Here is a 26,997-nt window from a genome sequence, read left to right on the forward strand (position 1 = left end):
AGAATCCGCCTGCCAATGCAAGGGACACAGGTTCGAGCCCTGGTCCGGGAAGATCCCACATGCCGCAGAGCAGCTAAGCCCGTATGCCACAACTACTGAGCCTGTGCTCTAGGGCCTGTGAGCCAGAACTACGGAAGTCCACGCACCGCAACGAAGACTAGCCCCCGCTCACCACAACTAGAGAAAGCCCGCGTGCAGCAATGAAGACCCAACACAGCCAAAAAAAAAAAATAAAAAAATAAAAAAAAATAAAATCAGTCTTTACCTAAATATAAAAAGCTTTATTTATTTACCAGCAAAGAGTGATACCACAAAACAAAGGAAATAAAGTCTCTTAAAATGTTTATTTTTGTCAGAATAGCTGACGATTTTCTATTAAGTCTTTTGGTTTATTATGTTAATAAGCCTTCCCCCCTTGAAAAATCCATTCAAAATATCTCAATCCTTGAGGTAAAGAACTTTAAAAAAAAAAAAGAAAATCCTGATTTTTTTAAAAGAAAAAATTCTTAAAATTCCTCTAAGCTTGATAAATAGAAATAATCTCTTCTTGTTCTACTCTGGTGAACAAAAATGTACTTTATACAGCAAAATATCCAGTCACTTATTGGCAAACTGAAGGTGAGACCTATTCATTTACATGTTTTATTCAAACAGTGCAATACTGCCACGTTCATATAGACTTTCTTTTTTTTTTTTTTACAGTTACCAACACTCTTCTGGCAAAGACAATGTTTTGAAATGGCAAAAGCAACAGAAGTTTTAGATCTCAAAGCTCCAGAAAGGAATTAATCTGATTCTTCATCAAGAGAGTCCTCGGCATTGCTTACTGTTCGGACTGCATCTATTCCCCTTTGCTTTTTCAGGAGAGATGCACAGTCAGCATTAGTAGCCATGTCCAAGGCCAGCTTCTTCTCATTGTTTCTTAAGTCTGTTCTAGCAACTTTTGCCAGAAGCAACTGGACAATGTCTGCATAACCCTTCCAGGCAGCAGCATGCAAAGCTGTGTCTCCCGACTTTTGTTGGTTCAGTTCAATGTTTGGTTGAGTAAATAGCATTTCCACTGTATCTCTGTGACCCCCCATGACAAGCCCAGTACAGGGCAGTGCTTCCAGCTTTGTCCAAGCCATTAACACCGACTCGGTTGTCCAAGCACTCTCTCAGCCAGCTCAAGTTGCCTCTTTTTGCAGCTTCATGGAATGGATTGTCCATGGATTCTACCTGCTCAGCCGCACAGTTGCTTGCGATCAGTCCCGTCCTGCCTTTGGAGGTGCCTTTCCACCAACTGGTATCACTCATGTCAGTAATGTAGATAATATCACCTTCTTCAAAGTACAATTCATCTGGAGTTTGGGTTCAAAACGTATAAAGAGCTCTGAACACTTTAACGTACCCTGGTTTGACCGGTTTGGGTGGCAGCTTCGACATCTCTCTTCCTGGAGCACCATAACTTTTAAATAAATGTCCCTGAAGAAGAATGTTTCTTTAAAATGAGTTCAGTTAGAACTCTTTCTATGCAGTATGGAATGATAAATTGATTTAAAATTAGTTATCGACTTACACCTCCAGAGAGAATTTTAGGCGGTTCGCAAAAATATATAAAAAGCTCATGACAGAGTTGTAACAGAGACATAGTGAAAAAAATAAGGCCCGTCATGGGATGGGTGAACATGCCTTGAAGTCTGACATACTTGCTAGAGGTGGGCCCTACACATGGATTTGGTCTTTCTGGCAGGGAAGAGACCTGGTCAGTAACATGATTCACAGAATCTGTGAGAAAGAAACTGGTCTTTTCTTCAGGTGAAACACAGCCACTCAGACCTGCCCAGGAGGGTGACACTTCAGACAGATGTGAGAAAGTGACAGCAGGGATCACACTCGGTCAACACTGGGACAATTCGATAATCTAAGCCCTAACATTCTATGTCAGGGCAGCACAGCTGAAGTAACACCGGTGAGAACATTTTTAAAGGTTTCACTAAAATCACAAAAGCAAACGTAAAAACAACTCTCACAAACATAAAAACAAATAAACACAGAGAATCTAAGTTTGAGCGATACCTTCTGGATTAAGTTGTTTGTCAAAGGTATACCTGGGTAGGTATCTGAGTGAAATCACTTGCTGAATGTAGTTATTAAGTTTAAGTCAGTTATCAGAGAAAGACAAATATCATATGATATCCCTTATATGTGGAATCTAAAAAAAGGGTACAAGTGAACTTATTTACAAAACAGAAATAGAGTCACAGATGTAGAAAACAAACTTACGGTTACCAGGGGGAAGGTGGGGGACGGATAAACTGGGAGATTGGGATTGACATATACACACTACTATATATAAAATAGATAACTAAGAAGGACCTACTGTATAGCACAGGGAACTCTTCTCAGTACTCCATAATGACCTATATGGGAATAGAATCTAAAAAGGAGTGGGTATATGTATATGTATAACTGATTCACTTTGCTGTACAGCAGAAACTAACACAACATTGTAAATGAACTCTACTCCAAATCAAAAAAATAATTTAAGTCAGTTATATTTCTAGAAGTCATTATCAGAACGAATGGCTTTGGCTTCAGAATAGTTGGCAGGTATTTGCTAACATGGCCCCTCTTACCATCTCACGACTGACACAGTTCATGTGGGATTGAGGAAGACTTTATATTCTGTCTTCTATGGTTGGGTACTGGTGCTGAAGGAACAACTCCCCAACACACTGAGACAGGTTCAGGGAGATGTGTCTGGGTACCGGGGATGTTAGTGTTAAAGCTGCGTTCAGAAGAGACCACGTATACAAAGCGGCAGGCCTGAAGGATGAAGAGACAAGAAGCTGAGGAGGAGAGCCACAGTCGCGGGCACTGTGTTGGGCTCAATGTGCTGTGTGGCTGCGTGGTGCTTTGGTATAACGGATTTTGTGGGGGTGCTATGAAAAAGCTTTTCATCTTCCAAAATAATTAAATAAAAAGGACCATGCTCTGGAATGCTGCATAACTCTGGGGAATTTTTCTCTCTGGAAAAAAAAGACTGAAAATAGGACACTGAATAGGATATGACTTAAGAAATGCTGAAGATTTTCTTAAATTCCAATTTAAGAAATTTGCTAAATCCTCAGCCTATAATTTAAAACACTGCATATTCATGTAGATTGGACACATGCCTGCAAATTTTAAAATTTAAAGTGATGGTACATGGGAATAAAGTCAGGAATACCCTAATACCACAGGATAAAGAACTAAGACACAGGAGAGAATTCTTTTTACAAAATGTCAAAGACCTAGCCATAGTATATCTCATTATATATAATCATTATATATATAACAATATAACAGATGAAAAAGAGAGCAGTTAAATATACTACAGAATTTCTATTTTATTTGCTTGTTTTGAATATACAAATATAAGGACTTCCCTGGTGGTCCAGTGGTAAAGAATCCGCCTTCCAATGCAGGGGGCGCAGGTTGAATCTCTGGTAGGGGAACTAAGATCTCACATGCCGCGGGACAAGTTAGCCCGCCTGCCACAGCTACTGAGCTCGTGCGCCTCAACCAGAGAGCCTGCGTGCAGTAAACTACAGAGCCCACACCCTCTGGAGCCTGCGCACCACAGCTAGAGAGAAAACCTGCACACCACAACTAGAGAAAAGCCCATGGGCCATGACAAAAGATCCTGAATGCTGCAACTAAGACCCGACGCAGCCAAAAAAATAAAGAAAATAAATAAATTAAAAAAATGAATATATATGAAAATTAATAAATTAAAAAAATAAATATACAAGTATCTGAATGCCCTAGATGGAAGGATTTTAGAATTTCACTTCTTTGTATTTTTAAATTATAATTATTCATATATGTATTTCTCTTTTTTTTTTTTGCGGCACGCGGGCCTCTCACTGTTGTGGCCTCTCCCGTTGCGGGGCACAGGCTCTGGACGCGCAGGCTCAGCGGCCATGGCTCACGGGCCCAGCTGCTCCGCGGCATGTGGGATCCTCCCGGACCGGGGCATGAACCTGCGTCCCCTGCATCAGCAGGCGGACTCTCAACCACTGCGCCACCAGGGAAGCCCCATATATGTATTTCTTTAAGTATCTATGTATGTATGTATTAGTGAAACTGTATTACTTTTCTCTCTTGTATGGTCAGGGGAAAAGCATTGCTTTTATTTATTTATGTGTGTGTGTGTGTGTGTGTGTGTGTTTTGTTTATTTAATTTATTTTTTTGGCCGTGCTGAGTGGCATGTGGGATCTTAGTTCCCCAACCAGAGATCGAACCCGTGTCCCCTGCAGTGGAAGCTCGGAGTCCTAACCACTGGACCGCCAGGGAATACAGGGCTGGGGCTCTTGGGCTTGCTGCAGACCTCTTGCTGCACTGGAATCCTCACTCTCTGGGTGCAGATCCCAGGACCTGACACCTGCTTTGTTCTCTCTCACAAACAAGTAGGCCCAGCTGAACAGCTTCATTCTGCTGTCACCTATGCCCTATTTTTTTTTTTTTTTTTTTTTTTACCTATGCCCTATTTTGAAATCATGAGTGAATCTCTGTGCTTAAGCAGGGCTCTCTTCTCCAAATTAAGATAAAGAAGTCCATATTTCAAAGGTCAAATTCAAGAGTTATAAGATAGATACTAAGAAAAGGGGATAAACTAGATTGAAAAATAAGCTTTAGTGATTTTCTGGGTACAAAGATACTTAGCACATGTTATTTATAAAATTGAAATATCCAGCAGTGGAGGGTAGTTGAATGAATTATGATAAACCTCCATGATGAAATATTCCTCAGCTACTTTAATGATATTAAATGCTTATGTTTGATCAGAAAATTAGGGCTTAAAATGACATATAAAGAATAATCTCAATTATGTAAATCATACACACAAGGAAATAAGCAAAATGTTATCTCTTGATACTGATTATTTTCTTTTCTATGTTTTTCTATACTTTTTATAATGAGTATGTATTCCCTTTACAATCAGAAAAAGGTACATTAACTTTTAAAAAATAACTTAATGAAGTATACTTTACATATCATAAAATTTACTCATTGCAAGTATACAATTCAATGATTTTTAGTAACTTTACCAAATGGCACAATCATCACCGTAACTCTGCTTTCAGAACGTTTTCATCACCCTGATAAGACCCTTCATGCCCATTACAGGCAATGCTCCTTTCCATTCTCTGCCCTAAGCAACCACTAATTTATTTTGTCTCTAAAAATTTGCCTTCCCTGGACTTGCCATGTAAAAGGAATCATACAATATGTGGTCTTATGTTTGAGCCCTTTCACTTAGCATGATGTTTTCAAGGTTCATCCATGTAGCATGTATCAGTTTATTCCCTTTTCTTGCTCAGTTTTCCATTGTATAACTGAACCACATTTTGTCTGTTTATTCATCAACTGATGGACATTTAGATTGTTTCCAGCTTGAGGCGATTATGAATACTGCTCCTATGTGCATTCACGTGCAAGTCTTTATGTGGACATATGTTTTCAGTTCTCTGGGTAGATACCTAGGAGTGAAATGTTGGGTCACATGGTAGCTTTATGTTTAACTTTTTGAGAAACTGCCAAACTGTTTTCCAAAGTGGCTACATTAACTTTTATAAACTCCACCCAAGGATTTAAAGTCCATCTTTCAGATTTAGATGTGCACCTGGATCTGGCTCATCCATCCTCTTCTCAGCTGATCTAGCAGGTGTGGATAGTAGTATAAAAGTTATAACCACACTTGTATTGCCCCAGGACATCGTCTTAGAAATTATTGAAGATTCCTATGCAGCCTCCTTCTTTCCTTAAGCTGCCAGTAAACAATGAACTCTTTACCTGGTTTTCTGAGCTATGGAAACTTCTATTACAAAGCATTTGAGAATTCACAAAGGAAGGATACCTTTCACCCAGTTGCCTGGCCCCTTTGGAAGACTTTTATGGTTATCCAATAGGCACCCTTACCTTGAAAGACTCTGGTTCACTGTAGATAGAATATAATCATCAAGAATCTAACAAATGTTGATTACATGCCCAACACTCTGCTAGGTGCTATATATTATAAAGAAGAAATCCTATGTTGTCTTTGCCCTCAAGAAATGTACAACTTGGCTGGGAAGATAAAACTAAACACATATGAAACAGAGAACAACTGAGGACTCAACAGATTGCGGTGACAGTAGTGGGGGTTGGGATAATGAACTAGAAAAGTTAGACAGGAAAAGGAGGCAGAGGCTCTGGAAATTATTTTTTGTTGAGCTCTTACTATGTGTCAGGCACTGTTCTAGTTACTGGCGGTATAGTGACGAACAAAGTAGACAAAATTCTTGCACTCAGAGAGTTTACATTTTTAGGAAGACCTGACAATAAGCAAAAATATGTAAAATAGTCTGTTAGATGGTGGCAGTGGAAAAATGAATCAGGGAAGTGGGATAGGGAGTTGGGTGTAGTCAGGGACCATGTCTCTTAGAAAGTTTTATGTGTGTGTGTGTGTGTGTGTGTGTGTGTGTGTGTGTGTGTGTGTGTGTGTGTGTGTGTGTGTGTGTGTGTGTATATATATATATATATATATAGGGTAGGTGGAAGGAAAGTCAAGAGTGTGACAGTTAACAGGGTAGGGTCAATATTCCTAAAGCCCAGGAGAGGATTCATGACCACATGTGATGATTTTCTCTTCAATCTATTCTAGAAACCAAGTTACACACATTTTCCACGACTCCATGGATATATGTCAAACTGAAAACCAGTGTGTCATAAATAGGCATAAGTGGCACACAGACTTGAAGGACTGTCTTTTTCAGGTTTCACAAAGAGGCCACCTGGCCAGTGTGAACTCCCTGCTTTCACTTTAATGGGCAATATCTGCTGGTCCCTCTTCTATTAAAGTGGTCTGGGCTGAGTGAGGACAGGGCTTTCTAAAAGGGAAAGTCAAAGGAACCAAATAAAAGGCAAAAGAATTAATACCCTGTTTAAGCTAGCACCACAGATATGCTGACTGGGGTGCGCCAGTAGTACAAGGGCAACAGGTAGGAAGAGAAAGGACAGGTCTTGCTTAAGAGTACACATTAGGTAGCACAAAACCAGCCAGACTGACCTGACTTTAAATCTCAGCATCCCCACTTAGCAGTGAGACCTTGAACATTTTATTTAGCCTTCATGTGCCTCTGTTTCATTAACTGAAAGGAACCTGGAAAAGAACAGTTGCTGTGAGGATTAAGTGAAAAAATGTACACAAATATCTGGCATAACTTGGCACATAGTAGGTATTAAAATAATTAACTGGTGGAAGTTGTTTTTTTTTAAAATCCAGAAGAAAACATTTGCAGTGTTAATAAGAATTAAGCTTTCTGTAGAGCTTATTTAAAAAAAAAAATCTAACTAGCTTATAGGTCTTGAGAATGGTAGAAGTATCTTAGTAAAAAAAATTTTCATCAAACATCCCACTAGTAAAATGAGTTTTCTCACAATCCCATTCTTTGTGAGACCGAATATGGAATGCAGTAGAACTGGACAGGAATCCCACTCCAAGTTTGCTGACCACCAGATGCATGATGACATTTCCCAAGATATTTGCTGGATTATTTTTTTCTCCAAATAATGAGTCATTATTGTGAGATATTGTTTATTGTAAAACTCTTGTGTTCCTGCCATACATATCAAAACAAAAGGTCACTTTACAGGCACTTTATGTTATAGTCAAGAACAAAAGAGAATAATATATTGTTGTGAAATGTACTATAGCAGAGTGGAAAGTGTCTTGCTGTGCCTTTTAACATCAGCTTAAAGTATACACATTGCTAAAAAAGGAAGTGGAAGAACATTTAATTGGATCCCATTTATGCAAAAATTATATGCCTTTATATGTACAGATAATTTCTGGAAGGGCAGACAATAATTTGTTGATAGTGATTTATCTAAAGTCAGGATTCTTTTACTTTTCATTATATACCCATGTGTACTTCTGAGCTTAATTTTTAAACAATGAGCATGTAGTATTTGCAGAATGATTTTCTAAGCCATATGAAAATGCATACAGAAAAAAACTTTACACGTACAGATTAAAAGTAGGTCTTTATGCCCCAGTTATATTTTCAGGAGAAGGGATAAAAAATTGTCATCTGAAATTGTTTGTCTCTCAAGATAAAAGACAAACATAAAGATAAATAAAACAAATGTGTGTGTACATGCACACACATAATTATGATAATTTCATGGCAGTTACTTACAGCCTAATTCATGTTGAAAACAAGTTCCCATTGAGAATTACCACCAAGCACTCCCAGGGTTACTCCCAGGTAAACGTTGGGGGCTGAGCTGCAGCATTTTCACTAAAATGAGGGAACACAATGGGGCTAAATCCAGAAGAAATTCTTCTGACTCATAGGTGCCAGCCACACTTCTTGTTGACAGGGATCACCACCTGGTTGTCCTCCCTAGTTGTCCATCAACTTTGCTGCCTCACCCAATTCTGCTCGACATTTTTCCTTCATTGAGTCAGAATAATGATTCTAAGGGTTGTAACTGTACCATAAGGGGAATGGGTCCCCTGTCCCTGCACTGGCTAGGTACTTTGCTTTTTATCCTGCACCCTCACCCTCTTAGATATTATGACAGAAAAACCAAATAACTATTTTTTAGAATACTTATATTAAAATATTTTTTATTGAAGCATAGTTGATTTACAACATTGTGCCAAGCTCTGCTGCACAGCAAAGTGACTCAGTTATACACATAGAAACATGCTTTTTAAAATATTCTTTTCTGGCTTCCCTGGTGGCGCAGTGGTTGAGAGTCCGCCTACCGATGCAGGGGACACGGGTTCGTGCCCCGGTCCGGGAAGATCCCACATGCCGCAGAGCGGCTGGGCCCGTGAGCCATGGCCGCTGAGCCTGCGCGTCCGGAGCCTGTGCTCCGCAACAGGAGAGGCCACAAGAGTGAGAGGGCCACGTACTGAGAAAAAAAGTTTAAAATATTCTTTTCCAGTATGGTTTATCCCAGGAGATTGGATATAGTTCCCTGTGCTATACAACAGGACCTTGTAGTTTATCCATTCTAAACATAATAGTTTGCATCTACCATCTACCAACCCCCAATTCCCAGCCCACTCCTCTTCCTCCCCTCGGATAACTTCTTAGAACCAACTTTCCCTGCATTTGTGTACAAAGATGGACATTTAACTAATGAAAATTTAAAATTTTCTGGTAAGAAGTTTCTTGATATGGGGGTATACCAATATGTAACCTAACCTAGAGAATATAGTCACAAATAGCCCTCCTAAAAGCCCCTGAATTGTACAGCAGACAAGCCCTAATTAAGATAAGAATAAGTGTTCAGAGCTTAAGGAAAAACCTTCCAAAATGGGGGAGTCTTAGTGAAGGCATGACAAAATGCCAATTTTTTGACACAGGCCTTCTAAGGCAGGCAGATAGATCATAATCTTCTCTGCAGGTGTCTTCAGTAAATATACAAAATAAAATGATGCAGAAATTTGTAGCTCTTCTACTCACATGGTAATAATTTTTAATTGCTCTATGGATAGTGAGTGAGCCTATATACGGATAGCGTGAGAGGAATTTATGGAGGACGAAGCTTCATTTTGTTGAGCTTAACTGAAAGACCACGTGGCCAAAATGAACTCCCTGCTTTTATGTTACAGGACAGAGTCTTTGGGCTGAATGAGGACTAGAGTTTCTGTAAAGGAAATTCAAAAGAAAATAGCAAAAATATCTATTCTGTCACTGTGGGCCTGTAGGTCTCAAATGAACCTCTCTGCATTTTCCAAAACCATTTTTTTTTTATTGATTAACTGATTGATTGATTGTGGGATCTTAGTTCCCCAACCAGGGATTGAACCCACGCCCTTGGCAGTGAAAGTGCGGAGTCCCAACTACTGGACCACCAGGGAATTCCCTCCAAACCATCTTATAATCTATTCCACTGTGCCTGATTTCCCAGATAGTAACACTATAAAAACCAAACCCTTAAATATAGTGATTCAAAGTCACAGGAAAGAGGAAACTAGCTGGATTCTGTCCCTTGCACAAGTACAAAACATACATTATCAACATGTATCTGGAGAAAAAACAAGAGAGAAGACTCATGCTAAGGTGACTGAACTGTTTGTATTAGTTTCATTTTTTACTATTCTGAAAATAGGTGTTCCAAGCCGGGTTATCTACTCAGCTTCCCCCCACTCCCACCGTACTATAAGCAGATAAGCAACAATGGCAGTGAGTGGGGATGGCAGAACCCAAGCCTGTGCCATTGGAGAGTCAGGACACAAGGGAAAGCTGGTGCTAAAGAAAAGGAGGGTGGGGTAAGGGAATGACCTATCAAGGAAGGGAGAGAAACAAGTAGAGGAAGAATGAGATGTCCTTTTACTTGGGTCTGAACAGCATAATGTGGAAGATGCATTACAATGGGAGCTTTAGACAGCTGGGACTAGCTGGCTGTGAGGGACCACAGTAAGTCTAGCTAACTTGCTGAGAATGTTAGGCCATCCTCTGCAATGACTAGTATTCAAACTCTATACCGAGTACCCTATACCAGGGGGCCCCAAACCCCTGGTCTGTGGAGCAGTACCAGTCTGCAGCCTGTTAGGAACCTGGCCGCACAGCAGGAGGTGAGTGGTGGGCAACTGAGGGAAGCTTCATCTGCCACTCTCCATTGCTCGCATTACCACCTGAACCACTGTTCGCATTATCGCCTGAACTATCCACCTCCCCCAGCCATCCGTGGAAAAACTGTCTTCCACGAAACCAGTCTCTGCTGCCAAAAAGCTTGGGGACTGCTGCCCTATATAGAGTACTATGGCTTTATATTTAAAGTTATACAAAATCTCTCATCACCTTAATTTCCTTAATTGAAGATTAAAGCATTCCTGGATTTAGGTCTACAGTTGATTCTCATTTATTGGCAGTTCATATTTGCGAATTTACCTATTTGCTAAAATTTATTTGTAACTTGAAAATCAATACTCCCAATGCTTTCATGGTCATTTGTGGACACGCATGTTGTGCAGAGTGATGAAAAATTGAGTCAACAGGGTGGACATTCCCAGCTGAGGTTAAAGGAGGTTACACTCTCTCTTCTTGTTTTAGTTCTCATACTGAAAATAAGTGTCCTCTTCAAGGTATATTTAGAGCCATGTTTTTCATATTTTTGTGCTTTTTGTTGATGATTTCACTGTTTAAAATGGCACCCAAGCACAATGCTGAAGGACTGTCCAGTGTTCCTAAGTGCAAGAAGGTTCTAATGAGACTTGTGGAGAAACTATGTTAGATAAACTTTGCTCAGGCATGAGTTAGTGTTTTTGGCTGAATTCAGTTTTAATATATCAATAATGTCTTAAATAAGGTGTCTTTAAACAGAAACATAAAATGAGGTTATGTATTGATCAGCTGATGAATTAGCTCACAGGATTGGAGAATAACAATTAATGAGTGTATTAATTTCTTAGGACTGCCATTACAAATTATCACAAACTTGGTGGTTTACAACAACAGAAATTTATTCTCTCACAGTTCTGGAGCCAGAAGTCCCAAATCAAGGTATTGTCAGAGCCACACTTTCTCCAAAGGCTTTAGGTGAAAATTCCTCCTTGCCTTTCTCCTAGCTTCTGGTAGCTACTGGCATTCCTTGGTGTGTGGGAGCATAATTCCAATGTCTTCCTGTCTTTACATTGCCTTCTTCCTTACATGTCTCTGTGTCCAAATGTTCCTCTCCTTTCTCTTATAAAGACCCAAGTTATTGAGTTTAGGGCCTATCCTAAATCTAAGATGTTTTCATGTTGAGATCTTTAACAATTTACATCTGCAAACACCCTGCTTAAAAAAAAAAATCACATTTTGCAGTCTATGTGTACATGAATTTTAGGAGGATACTATTCAACTCACTGCAATACGTTTAACAGCAAATTACATACAGTTGAAGAAAGAACAAAACCCTTGGAGAATGGGCAAAAGAACTCAAAGGGCAAAAAAAGAAGAGGGGAAGGAGAAAACATTAAAATTAGGATGGGAGATATAAATGAGATAGTCTAACATGTTTATTTGAAGTCTCAGAAGGAAAAGAAAAAGAAAACAGGGCAGAAGAAACACTTGAGGAGACAAGGGCTGATATTCTGCTAAAATTGGTGAAAGATGTGAATCTACATGTTCAAGAGACCCAACAAATGCCAAGCAGAATAAATTTTTATAAGTCCACATCTAGAAACATAGTAAAGCTGTACAAAACCAAAGACAAACAGAACTTGTAAAAGCAGCCAAAGAAAAAAATGACTAATAATCTTTGGAGGCAAAACAATTAGATTGACAGCTAACTCCTCAACAGAAAAAAAAATGGGTGAATGTACTCAAAAGCTACAAACTTCCAGTTACAAGCTGACTAAGTTCTGGGGATGTAAGTACAGCACGGTGTAGTTAATACTGTATTGTATATTTGAAAGTTACTAAGAAAGTAGATCTTAAAAGTGCTTAGCAGAAGAAAAAAATTATAACTGTGAGGTGACGGATGTTAACTAACCTCACTGTGGTAATCATTTTGATGTTGCAATAAACACGTCAAATAATTATGTTGTACACTCTAAATGAATGCAATGTTATGTGTCAATTTATCTCAATAAAACTGGGAGGGAAAGACACAATAAAAACCATAGAACAGCTCTTAGCTAGCCTCATACACCAGAGGGCAGACAGCAGAAGCAAGAACTACAATCCTGCAGCCTGTGGAACAAAAACCACATTCACAGAAAGATAGACAAGATGAAAAAGCAGAGGGCTATACACCAGATGAAGGAACAAGATAAAACCCCAGAAAAACAACTAAACGAAGTGGAGATAAGCAACCTTCCAGAAAAAGAATTCAGAATAATGATAGTGAAGATGATCCAGGACCTCGGAAAAAGAATGGAGGCAAAGGATCAAGAAGATGCAAGAAATGTTTAACAAAGACCTAGAAGAATTAAAGAACAAACAAACAGAGATGAACAATACAATAACTGAAATGAAAAAAAAAAGGTAGAAGGAACCAATAGCAGAATAACTGAGGAAGAAGAACGGATAAGTGACCTCGAAGACAGAATGGTGGAATTCACTACTGCGGAACAGAATAAAGCACAAAAAATGAAAAGAGGGCTTCCCTCGTGGTGCAGTGGTTGAGAGTCTGCCTGCTGATGCAGAGGACACGGGTTCGAGCCCCAGTCTGGGAAGATCCCACATGCCGCAGGGCGGCAGGGCCTGTGATGGCCGCTGAGCCTGCGCGTCTAGAGCCTGTGCTCCGCGATGGGAGAGGCCACAACAGTGAGAGGCCTGCGTACCGCAAAAAAAAAAAAAGAATGAAAAGAAATGAAGACAGCCTAAGAGACCTCTGGGACAACATTAAACGCAACAACATTTGCATTATACGGGTCCCAGAAGACGAGAGAAAGGACCCAAGAAAGGAAATAGCCACCCAAGTCCAGGAAGCGCAGAGAGTCACATACAGGATAAAACCAAGGAGAAACATGCCGAGACACATAGTAATCAAATTAGCAAAAATTAAGACAAAGAAAAATTATTGAAAGCAGCAAGGGAAAAATGACAAATAACATGCAAGGGAGCTCCCATAAGGTTAACAGCTGATTTCTCAGCAAAAACTCTACAAGTCAGAAGGGAGTGCATGACATAATTAAAGTGATGAAAGGGAAGAACCTACAACCAAGATTACTCAATCCAGCAGGGATCTCATTCAGATTCGATGGACAAATCAAAAGCTTTACAGACAAGCAAAAGCTAAGAGAATTCAGCACCACAAAACCAGGTCTACAACAAATGCTAAAGGAACTTCACTAAGTAGGAAACACAAGAGAAGAAAAGGACCTACCAAAACAATTAAGAAAATGGTAATAGGAACATACATATTGATAATTACCTTACATGTGAAAGGATTAAATGCTCCAACAAAAAGACACAGGCTCACTGAATGGATACAAAAACAAGACCCATATATATGCTGTCTACAAGAGACCCACTTCAGACCCAGGGACACATACAGACTGAAAGGGAGGGGTTGGAAAAAGATATTCCATGCAAATGGAAATCAAAAGAAAGCTGGAGTAGCAATACTCATATCAGATAAAATAGACTTTAAAATAAAGAATGTTACAAGAGACAAGGAAGGACACTACATAATGATCAAGGGATCAATCCAAGAAAAAGATATAACAATTATAAATATATATGTACCCAACATAGGAGCACCTCAATACATAAGGCAACTGCTAACAGCTATAAAAGGAAATCGACAGTAACACAATAATAGTGGGGGACTTTAACACCTCACTTACACCAATGGACAGATCATACAAACAGAAAATTAATAAGGAAACACAAGCTTTAAATGACACAATAGACCAGATAGATTTAATTGATATTTATAGGACATTCCAACCAAAACCAGCAGATTATACTTTCTTCTCAAGTGCACATGGAACATTCTCCAGGATAGATCACATCTTGGGTCACAAATCAAGCCTCAGTAAATTTAAGAAAATTGAAATCATATCAAGCATCTTTTCTGACCACAACGTTATGAGATTAGAAATCAATTACAGAGGAAAAAAACGTAAAAAACACAAACACATGGATGCTAAACAATACGTTACTAAATAACCAAGAGATCACTGAAGAAATCAAAGAGGAAATCAAAAAAACACCTACAGACAAATGACAATGAAAACACAATGATCCAAAACCTATGGGATGCAGCAAAAGCAGTTCTAAGAGGGAAGTTTTTAGCTATACAAGTCTACCTCAAGAAACAAGAAAAATATCAAATAAACAATCTAAACTTACACCTAAAGGAACAAGAAAAAGAAGAACAATCAAAACCCAAAGTTAGTAGAAGGAAAGAAATCAGTAAGATCAGAGCAGAAATAAATGAAATAGTAACAAATAAAGCAATAGCAAAGATCAATAAAACTAAAAGCTGGCTCTTTGAGAAGATAAACAAAATTGATAAACCATTAGCCAGACTCATCAAGGAAAAGAGGGAGAGGACTCAAATCAATTAAATTAGAAATGAAAAAGGAGAAGTTACAACAGACACCGCAGAAATACAAAGCATCCTGAGACTACTACAACCAACTCTATGCCAATAAAATGGACAACCTGGAAGAAATGGACAAATTCTTAGAAAGGTATAACCTTCCAAGACTGAACCAGGAAGAAACAGAAAATATGAACAGACAAATCACAAGTAATGAAATTGAAACTGTGATTAAAACTCTTCCAACAAACAGAAGTCCAGGACCAGATGGCTTCACAGGTGAATTCTAGCAGACATTTAGAGAACAGCTAACACCCATCCTTCTCAACTCTTCCAAAAAATTGCAGAGGAAGGAACACTACCAAACTCATTCTATGAGTCCACCATCACCCTGATACCAAAACCAGAGAAAGATACTACAAAAAAAGAAAATTACAGACCAATATCACTGATGAATATGATGCAAAAATCCTCAACAAAATACTAGCAAACAAAATCCAACAACACATTAAAAGGTTCATACACCATGATCAAGTGGGATTTATCCCAGGGACGCAAGGATTCTTCAATATATGCAAGTCAATCAATGTGATACACCATATTAACAAATTGAAGAAGAAAAACCATATGAACATCTCAATAGATGGAGAAAAAGCTTTGAGAAAATTCAAAACCCATTTATGATAAAAACTCTCCAGAAGTGGGCATAGAGGGAATCTACCTCAATATAATAAAGGCTATATACAACAAACCCACAGCAAACATAATTCTCAATGGTGAAAAACTGAAAGCATTTCCTCTAAGATCAGGAAAAAGACAAGGACGTCCACTCTTACCACTGTTATTCAACATAGTTTTGGAAGTCCTAGCCATGGCAATCAGAGAAGAAAAAGAAATAAAAGCAATACAAATTGGAAAAAAGTAAAACTGTCACTGTTTGCAGATATGATACTATACATAGAGAATCCGAAAGACTCTACCAGAAAACTACTAGAGTTAATCAATGAATTTGGTAAAGTAGCAGGACACAAAATTAATGCTCAGAAATCTCTTGCATTCCTATACACTAATGATGAAAAATCGGAAAGAGAAATTAAGGAAACACTCCCATTTACCACTGCAACAAAAAGAATAAAATACCTAGGAATAAACCTACCTAAGGAGACAAAAGACCTGTATGCAGAAAACTATCAGACACCGATGAAAGAAATTAAAGATGATACAGGTGAAGATGAATACCATATTCTAAGACTGGAAGAATCAATATTGTGAAAATGACTATACTACCCAAAGCAATCTACAGATTCAATGCAATCCCTATCAAATTACCAATGGCATTATTTACAGAACTGGCCCAAAAAATCTTAAAATTTGTATGGAGACACAAAAGATCCCGAATAGCTAAAGCGATCTTGAGGGAAAAAACGGAGCTGGAGGAATCAGACTCCCTGACTTCAGACTATAATACAAAACTACACTAATCAAGACAATATGGTACTGGCACAAAAACAGAAATATAGATTAATGGAACAGGATAGAAAGCCCAGAGAGAAACCCACGCACCTATGGTCAACTAATCTATGACAAACGAGGCAAAGATATACAATGGAGAAAAGACAGTCTCTTCAATAAGTGGTGCTGGGAAAACTGGACAGCTACATGTAAAAGAATGAAATTAGAACACTCCTTAACACCATACCCAAATATAAACTCAAAATGGATTAGAGACCTAAATGTAAGACTGGACATTATAAAACCCTTACATGAAAACATAGGAAGAACACTGTTTGACATAAATCAGAGCAAGATCTTTTTTGATCCACCTCCTAGAATAATGGAAATAAAAATAAAAATAAACAAATGGGACCTAACGAAACTTAAAAGCTTTTGCACAACAAAGGAAACTACAAACAAGATGAAAAGACGACCCTCAGAATGGGGGAAAATATTTGCAAATGAATCAATGGACAAAGGATTAATCTCCAAAATATACAAACAGCTCATGCAGCCCAGTATTAAAAAAACAAACAACCCAATCCAAAAATGGGCAGAAGACATAAATAGACATTTCTCCAAAGAAGACATACAGATGGCCAAGAAGCACATGAAAAGCTGCTTGACATCACTAATTATTAGAGAAATGCAAATCAAAACTACAATGAGGTTTCAACCCACACCAGTTAGAATGGGCTTCATCAGAAAATGTACAAACATCAAATGCTGGAGAGGGTGTGGAGATAAGGGAACCCTCCTGCACTGTGGGTGGGAATGTAAATTGATACAGCCACTATGCAGAACAATATGGGGGTTCCTTAAAAAACTAAAAATAGAATTACCATATGACCCAGCATTCCCACTCCTGGGCATATACCCACAGAAAAACATGGTCCAGAAGGATACATGCACCTCAATGTTCATTGCAGTGTTGTTTACAATAGCCAAGACATGGAAGCAATCTAAATGTTCATCGACAGACAAATGGATAAAGAAGATGTGGTATATATACACAGTGGAATATTACTCAGGCACAAAAAGGAACAAAATTGGGTCATTTGTAGAGACGTGGATGTATCTAGAGACTGTCATACAGAGTGTAATAAGTCAGAAGGAGAAAAACAAGTATCATATATTAACATATATGTTATGTTAACCTATATAACATATAGGTTATAACATATATGTTATAACATATAGGTTATAACATATATGTCATAACCTAGAAAAATGGTACAGATGAACCGGTTTGCAGGGCAGAAATTGAGACACAGATGTAGAGAACAAATGTATGGACACCAAGGGGGGAAAGTGGCAGGTGAGGCGGTGGTGGTGGTGTGATGAATTGGGAGATTGGGATTGACATATATACACTAATATGTATAAAATGGATAACTAATAAGAACCTGCTGTATAAAAAAAATAAATAAAATAGTCAAAATTTGAAAAAAAATTGGCAAAAAACCCAAAAAGCATAAAACAAAAAAACCCATAAAAAAAGTAACAGCAAACTTAGATTTCTATTCCCAGTGTAAATATCCTCCAAAATGAAGGTGAAATAAAGACTTTTTCAGATAAACAAAAACCAGGAGAATTCTTCACCAACTGATCTATACTAAAGAAAATGCCAAAGGGTGCTTCTAAGGTTAAAGGAAAAATTATCTCAGATGGAAGGTTAGAGATGCAAGAAGGAATAAAGAGCAAGACTATTTGTAAATACGTGGGTAAATCAAAATAAATACTGACTACATAAAATGACAACAATAATGTCCTAAGGGGCCATATATGTACACACATATATGTATATAGGAGAAGGAGGGATTGACTATTAAAATATTGGGTTGGCCAAAAAGTTTGTTTGGGTTTTTCATAACATCTTACAGAAAAACCCAAACAAATTTTTGGCCAACCCAATATATGACAATAACAAATAAGTAATGGGGACAGTGAATATAAAGTCCATTGCAATGTCTGAAAATATAATTTGATAAACTAAGAATCTATGTTGTAATCTCCAGAGTAATCACTAAAAGAAAGGTAAAAATGCATATAACTTTTAAGTTAATAAAAGGAAAACAACATACTAATGAGAAATAATAAGCTCAAAAGTAGGTAAGACAGAAAAAGGAATATAGATCAAGTGGGACAAAAAGAAAAGTATACAGTAAAATGGTAGACTTCAACTCAAATATATCAATAATTACATTAAATATAAATGGACTAAATGCTCCAATTAAATAAAACTGTCAGATTGATTTTAAAAAAACTCAAAAAACCAAACCTGTTATATGCTGTTTAGAAGACACATCTAAACCATAAAAAGGTGAAAGTTTGACATTAAAAAAATAGAAAAAACATATACTCGGCAAATACTAATATAAGAAGGTATGTGTATACACTTTAAGATAAAAAGTATTACTATGGACAAAGAAGGATACATAATTATAAAAGATTTAATTTACCAGGAAAATAAACATTCTAAGTTTGTGTATATCTAAAAGCATGGCCTTAAAATAAAAAAGCAAAAAAAGAAACAAAAAAATAAATAGTTTACAACAGAGTAAGCAGAATTAATGGATTAGACCAACAAGAATTTTAAATGAGCATTATAAATATCCTAATATTTCATGTCAAATATCCTAAATCTGGAAGAAGCAGTTAAAAACTAGAGATAATGGATATAAAAACATTCAGTGAGTGGGCTGCATAATAGTATGGATATACCCACAGAACAAATTAGTAAGCTGGAATATTAGGTCAAAAAGGCAGATAGGGACTCCCCTGGTGGCACAGTAGTTAAGAATTTGTCTGCCAATGCAGGGGACACAGGTTCGAGCCCTGGTCCGGGAAGATCCCACATGCTGCAGAGCAACTAAGCCCGTGTGCCTCAATTACTGAGTGTGCACTCGAGAGCCCATAAGCCACAACTACTGAGCCCACGTGCCACAACGACTGAAGCCTGCGAGCCTAGAGACTATACTCTGCAACAAGAGAAGCCACCGCAATGAGAAGCCTGCGTACTGCAACAAAAATGAAGAGTAGTCCCCACCCGCTGCAACTAGAGAAAGCCCACATGCAGCAATGAAGACCCAACGCAGCCAAAAATAAATTAATTAATTAATTAAAAGATCCTTTTTGAATACACGCAGCAAGAAATGAATAAGGACTGTTTCTTGTTTTCTCAATAAGCAATAATCATTGTGGTCAAATATATTCACAACATTCTGAAACGAACACTCCAAAGGATTCCAACATGATGGCTGGGGTGAAAGAAACAGGCCAGAAGGAAGTGGTGGAAAATTTGGAGGTATTTTATTTTGTTGATGAGAAGACATAAAACACATGGATATTGACATAAGTTCTAGGAGCTGATAAATGTTCTATCATATTAAGATGTTAATATTAGAGAAAGTTGGGTGAGGAATATCTATATATCTATATATATATGAACTCCCTGTACTATCCTTGCAACAATTCTATAAATGTGAAATTATTTCAAAACAGAACTGTTGAAGAAAAAAAATACCAAGATAATTAGATGACGGAAATAAGCCCTACAATAACTATAATGATTCTGAATTTGTGAAATAAATACCAAAAGAGACCCTGTCATTGAATTTTAAAATATTAAAATCCAGCAATATGTTGTCCACAAAATGCACGTGCCCAAAAAAAAAAAAAAAAAAAAAAAATGAAAAGGTTGAAGAGAAAAGAAAGAGAGAAAGTAGAAAGCATACCAGGCAAATATAAGCAACAACAGCAAAAGCTAAAGGAGCAATTTTAATATGAGACAAAACAGATCATAAGGAAAAAAAATCATAAGGGACAAAGAGAAACATGTTTACTGGCAAAAGCAACAAGATATAACAATCCTGAACATATATGCTGCTAACAATTATGCCATAAAATACATAAAGCAACAAATGACAGAATTACAGGAAGAATAAATAAATCAACAGTTGTAGTTGAAGATTTTAATAAATTCCTCTATGAAATTGATACATCAGCAAAAGAAAAAAAAACCTGAACAAAAAACGAGAAGATTTGAACAAGTAACATCTTGACCAAATAGTTTGGAGAATGTTACAGAATATATATTTTAAAGCATAAATGGAACAATTACAAAAATTGTCTATGCCAAGCTACAAAGCAAATTTCAGTATGTTCCTGAAAATTGATACCATACAGACTATATTCTCTAAACAGCATGTATTAAAATGAAAAATCAATAACAAATCAAAAATCATGTATTAAAATGAAAATATTTCATATGTTTGGAAACTAAAAACAAACCCCACACTGCTGAAAATTCTTGGCTTAAAAAGGAAATTAATGTCAACTAAAACTTTACATGTTAAATCGAGAGTTTTGAGCAAATTATAACAAAGTTGGAAAGTGATTCATCTCAAGCTAGAAAAAAGTAACAAAATATATATTCAAAGAAATGAAAATAAAGGAAATAATACAGATTGGGGCAGAAATCAATGACAGATCAACAAAATAATAAAGATGAACCAAAAGCTGGGACTCTGGAAAGACTAATAAGATAGACAAACAAAATACAGAACAAAAAGTGGGGAATAAGTATAAATATATGCTTATAATATATATAATATATATTTAATATGCTTATATATAAGGATAAATATCCTAAAAAATTTGAAGACCTAGACAAAGTATATTTCTTTCTTTTTTTTTATTTTTAAAATTTCTTATTTATTTTGGCTGCTCCAGGTCTTAGTTGCAGCATACAGACTTCTTAGTTGCAGCATGCATGTGGGATCTAGATCCCTGACCAGGGATTGAAACCGGGCCCCCTGCATTGGGAGCATGGAGTCCTACCCACTGGACCACCAGGGAAGTCCCATATTTCTGAAAACAAATATAATATCAAAATAGCAAAAGATGAAGCAGAACAGTTGTACAGATGTATAATCATATATGAAAGGATGAAGATTAAAGGAATTGAAATAATAATTTAAAATATTACTGTTTCTAAAAAGTCTGTCCAAACAGCATTACAACTGAGCTTTTCCAAAGAACAGAGTATGCTCACATCATACACATTGTTCTAAAAAAATAGAAATATAGTGAAAGGTGTCTATTCATTTTATGATATAAAATAACCTTGATTAAGGATAATCCAAAAATAGAAAATTATAGGCCAATTTCACCTAAAAACATGATGGAAAACTGCTACATAAAATGTTGGCTGGTAAGTCGAATACTGTATGGAAAAAGAATATATAATCAGTTTGAGTTTATGCTAGAATGTAGGAATGAGTTAACATTAGAAAATCTATGAGTATAATTCACTACATGAAGGGACAAAAGAGAAAAATCACATGTTCATCTTATTAGGTCCAGAGACACTTAATAAATCTCAAAACCTACTTGTGATTTAAAAACAAAAACAAAAACAAAAACACACACACACGCAACCTCTCAGGAGAAGAGAAATAGAAGGAAACTTCATTTATTGAATGCTAACTCCCCTACCCCTAAACTGATCATAAACCTCATACCTAATGGAGAAACTCAAGGCACTTTTCCTTTGAGACAGGAATGCTGGCTGTTATCACTACTGTTCCATGTGTTATTGGAGACCCCGAGCAATGAAGATAAGACAAAGAAATAAGAGGTATAGGGATGGAAGGAAATGGATAAAAGTATAATTATTTTCTTGATAATATGATTATCTACATAGAAAACACAGATAATCAACAGATCAACTATTAATAGAATAAGGTTCAGCAAGTCTGATAGATTAAAATAAATCAGTATGCAAATATCAATATCACTCTTTTGTCCCAAAAATAACCAAATAATAATGTTTTAGGAAATAAGCGAAAATAAACTAGAAAGATATAGAAATTAATATAACAAAGAATGCTCAAGAGGTTTATAGAGAAAAACTAAAAACTCTCTAAGATGACATAAAAAGAAACAAGCTATTCTCTAAATTCAATACAATTCCAATTAAAACTACAGGACTTTAAGGGAACTTGACAAACTGATTCCAAAATTCATATAGAAAAATGAAGGTGCATGAATACTAAAATGATTTTCAAAATTGGGTGGGGAGAGTCTCCTGTTATTAAGACAATACTCAGCTCAGTAATAAAAACACAAGGTGAATAAAATACTAAAGGAACAAGTAGAACAGTTAAGCAGATTAGAGAGCCCAGAAATATATCCCTTGCATATGTAGAATCTTGGTAGTTGAAAAAGGTGACATCACTAATCAGTAAAGAGTACTAATTTAGTAGATAGTACTTTGAAAATTAGCTCATTACACAGAAAAAATAAAGCTTGATTCCTACGTCAAATCATACACAAAAACTCCAAATAAAGGACTGAATATAAAGGGGTTAAATATAAAAGAATGTTTTCGTGGTATAAGAAAGGACTTCTTAAACAAGATCCAGAAAAGTATGGGCAATAGGGAGAAAAAAAAGGATAGATTTAACATCAAAATGAAAGATTTCTGTTCAATGAAGGAAGCCAGAGACAATACTTCAGAGAATACTTGCAAATCTAAAAGAAGACAGATAAGGAGTTACTATGTAGAATATACAATGACTCCCACAAATCAGTTAAAAAATTAGGAAGCCAGTAACAGAAGGTGAAGAGTAGTCCATAAAAAAACAAAAAACAAAGTGAAACAAAGAAACAGAAAAACAAGAGTAGTCCATAGAAAGGGAAACCTGAATGGCTAATAAGTGTATGAAGAGATGTTCAAGATTAGTAATTACAAAATTGTAAGTTAAAATTAACAATAAATATCACTTTAGAAAGTCAGATATTATAAGGGCTGTCAAGGATAGGAGAAAACCAAAACCTTCATGCACTACTGGTTGGAGCATAAATGGTGGAGTCATTTTGATGAGTAATCTGGTAGTATTTAGTAAAATTAAGTATTATGCCCCAGGACCCAACCAGTATTTCCAGTTACATACCCCAGAGTAATTTTTGCAGAAGTCCATAAGGAGATAGGTACAAAATATTTATCACAGAAGTATTTGCTGTAGTAAGGATATGGAAAGAACACAGATATCTATCACTAGAGAAATGAAAAGGTAAATTGTGCCATATGTACAAGATGGGAGAGATAAAACAGTAGTAGTGAACTAGATTTAAAAGTAACAAATAAGGGACTTCCCTAGTGGTACAGTGGTTAGGAATCTGCCTGCCAATGCAGGGGACAAGGGTTCGAGCCCTGGTATGGGAAGATCCCACATGCCACAGAGCAACTAAGCCCATGCACCACAACTACTGAGCCTGTGCTCTAGAGCCCGTGAGCCACAACTAATGAAGCCCATGAGCCACAACTGCTGAAGCCCACGAGCCACAACTACTGAAGCCCATGTGCCTAGAGCCCATGCTCTGCAACAAGAGAAGCCACCGCAATGAGAAGCCCGTGCACTGCAATTAAGAGTAGCCCCGACTTGCCACAACTAGAGAAAGCCTGCATGCAGCAACAAAGACCCCAACGCAGCCAAAAATAAATCTATTAAAAAAAGTTTAAAAAATAACAAATAAAAACAAATAACAAATTTATACCATTTATGGAAACTAAAAATAGACATATGCATATTATTTTAAGATATACACATACCTAAATAAACACATGGAAAGTAAACTGAAAAAACATATGCCAAGATTATGATTTTCTCAATTCTGAATACTTGAGGTTAAAAAGAATCACTCAACTAAGGAAATTGGATATCAGAGAAGTTAAGTGACAAGGTCTCAATTCATGGCCAGCTGAAGAATGCAGGTCTCCACCCCCCAGATCTTTCTACTTTACCACACTCCTGTCTCCTGGGAAGCTGCAAAATGCATCTTTAAGATGGAAACCTGCCTGAGAGTTCACATATTTTGTCCTCAGAAGCACAATCTCCCTTGTTAATTGTTTCCTGATTTTTGATGGCAGAAAATGACTACTATAATCCTGAGATATAATGACCTGTAAATTTAATTATTCTAATTGCTTCACGGGTATTCAAGTATGTAAGCAAATGTATACTTTCAGATAAAACACAATAATTTTAGGATAAGACATACTGTTCCACTGTCAATTTGAGGTTACTCAAAATACCAAAGCTTAATTGTTATAGCATTATTTATGTCTGAACTAGTTCCTTGAAGATAAATCCAACATTTCAAGAATTCATGATTTTGGTGACATTAACATTCAGCTATCTTGATATCCCCAGATATAATGAAAGTCGATAAGCTGAAAGGGCTTTGTTTACATATATAATGAATCCATTCTTACGGATACAAAAATGTTAGGTAAAGCCATGGATTTCATACAATTTCATAGTTAATAGGCATCAAAGAAAAATTTTAAATTAAATGCTTATAAATATACAGTGTCGGAAAGGGGGAAAAACAGGTTTTAAAATATTCTATAGGAAGAGACACTTTAGAAGGTTGTTTGTTATTAACGTCTGGAGTTATGGTTTGCTGTATTTCAAATTTTCCCAAGTTATGCTGCTTACCATTCAGAAGATATAAAAAAGATGGACTATTGTTTTTTTAATCTTCAATTTATAAGGAGAAACTAAGGACAGCGACTATTTAAAGAAGTTTCTCACAGTCCAATTGAAGAGCTGGAACACCCTTATCACTCCACTGAAGATGCTCATTAGCATCCCCAAAGACTTGTATTTTGCTAAATCCGAGGCCCCTTCTCTGCTCTCATCCTATTTAACCTCTCAGCAGCATTCACAGTTGACCACTCTGTTCTGAAATTTCTAGTTTCTGTTATACTACTCTATTTCCAAGCTCCTAGTTCACTTTTGTTTCTTTTGCTGGCTGGCTCTGCCTCTTGACAAAACTGTGCTTCCAATCTTCCCATTTCATTTAATGATACCATTATCTACCAGTTGCTCAGTAAGAAACCTGGGAGCCATTCTTGTTGTCTCTTTCCTTTACAACCCTCAATTCCAATTCATAAGCAAATCCCATTGCCTACCCCGATTCTGTGCTCTTTCCAAATCCTAGTCGCTTTTAAAAGCCTCTATTCTATGTCCCAGACTTCTGCAGTGGGCTCCTCCTGGTCTCCTGGTCGCATTATTGCCCCAAATAATCATTTCTCCACACAATAGCCAGAGTCATCTTTTAAAATGATATATCAGAATTTAAATTTCCAATGGCTTCCCATTGTATTTAGAATAAAATCTCAACTCATTATCAAATTATAAGACTACTCATAATCTGGTCCCTGACTGGCTCTCTCATCTTGTTTAATATCACACTCTACCTTGCTTGAATTTAATATACCCGTCCCATCTCAGTTGGACTTAACCTCTCTGCCTGGACTTCTCTTCCTGTAGATCTGCATGGCCAACTCCATTCCTCATTCCTGTGTGAAACCAACTTTCATATCCTCAGAGATGCCTGCCCCATCTTTACAGATTGAATTTTTCTCTATCTGAAATTATCTATTTATCTGCTTCTCCCTATAGAACTAAGCTCTTTGAGCACAGGGATGACTTGTTCCTTACAATATCCTTCAAACTTAGGATATAGCACACAGTCCCTAGCACATAGTAGGCACACAATATATATCTGTTAAATAAACAGATGAGGAGGTTACAAAAAGGGCATGTTCCTTTAGTATTCTAAGCACTTTTAGATTTCTTTCCTGTCTCTTGGTGGTGAAGACAACGATTATGAGAAAGGTGAAAGATCAAGTTTTAAATATCAACTCTACGCTACTCAATAAAGTACATCAGTTTGTAGTCTATATTCTTTCACAATACAACTCACTTTTAAAAGGTCCAAGATAGGTAACCCTTCTTCGGTTGAAGGCCATTAACCTACGGAAGATCAATCATAACGACAAAACTTAAAATAGGTTTCTAGAAAGAAAACTATAAATTTCCATTCATTACTCTAAAATTGAGTTGGGACTGTAAAACTATTAAGTACAACAAATAAAAACACAACTCAAAATATTAGATGTATATTACTTATGTAGTTCCTTGCTGGGATAATACTATCAACACATGACCTTCCACTGCTGTTTGAAATGCTGAAGTAGGCAGTAAACTGCCTCACTCTTTTTCTCCAACTCCCGCAACTTGGAAGGCCAAAGGATTTGCAATATGCAGTGGCATTGGTTTTATACATTTACATTGGAACCTTGACCATAGGGGCTATTAATCTGTAAGTCTTTTTGACTTTCAAAAGTTGACTGATTGCATTATTATATTTTGAGGTCAGAGTTGGCCCATTCTACTAGGCTGAAGGTTACACCTGAGAACAATATTATTTTTATATACAAAAAAATTCACAAGTGGTTTCTTAGATGTTGCATCCCTTGAAGTATTCTTTTTAGAGCACCATAATAGGGATTTGGGAGAGTACATTTCTTCCTCCTCTTGACTTAATTACCTGCTTAGAAATGTTTAATTTTATACTGAAGGCTTAATTCCTGAGACATTTGCTTGCAACATGAATTGTTCCATAACAGACCATTAAAC

At 36.8% G+C, this 26,997-nt stretch overlaps 1 pseudogene across 1 annotated transcript; it reads right to left on the reverse strand.

Moving 5' to 3' along the window:
- Nucleotides 1-785: 785 nt before the first annotated feature.
- Nucleotides 786-26,306, reverse strand: LOC309957339 (osteoclast-stimulating factor 1-like; annotated as a pseudogene). The gene is made up of 2 exons (XR_014327211.1): nt 26,282-26,306; nt 786-1,464 (listed from the first exon to the last, which is right to left on the reverse strand). The product of XR_014327211.1 is annotated as an osteoclast-stimulating factor 1-like (transcript).
- Between the last annotated feature and the right edge of the window lie 691 nt (nt 26,307-26,997).

Source organism: Leucopleurus acutus, assembly GCF_964270905.1.
Source record: "Leucopleurus acutus genome assembly, chromosome: 1".
NCBI lineage: Eukaryota > Metazoa > Chordata > Mammalia > Artiodactyla > Delphinidae > Leucopleurus > Leucopleurus acutus.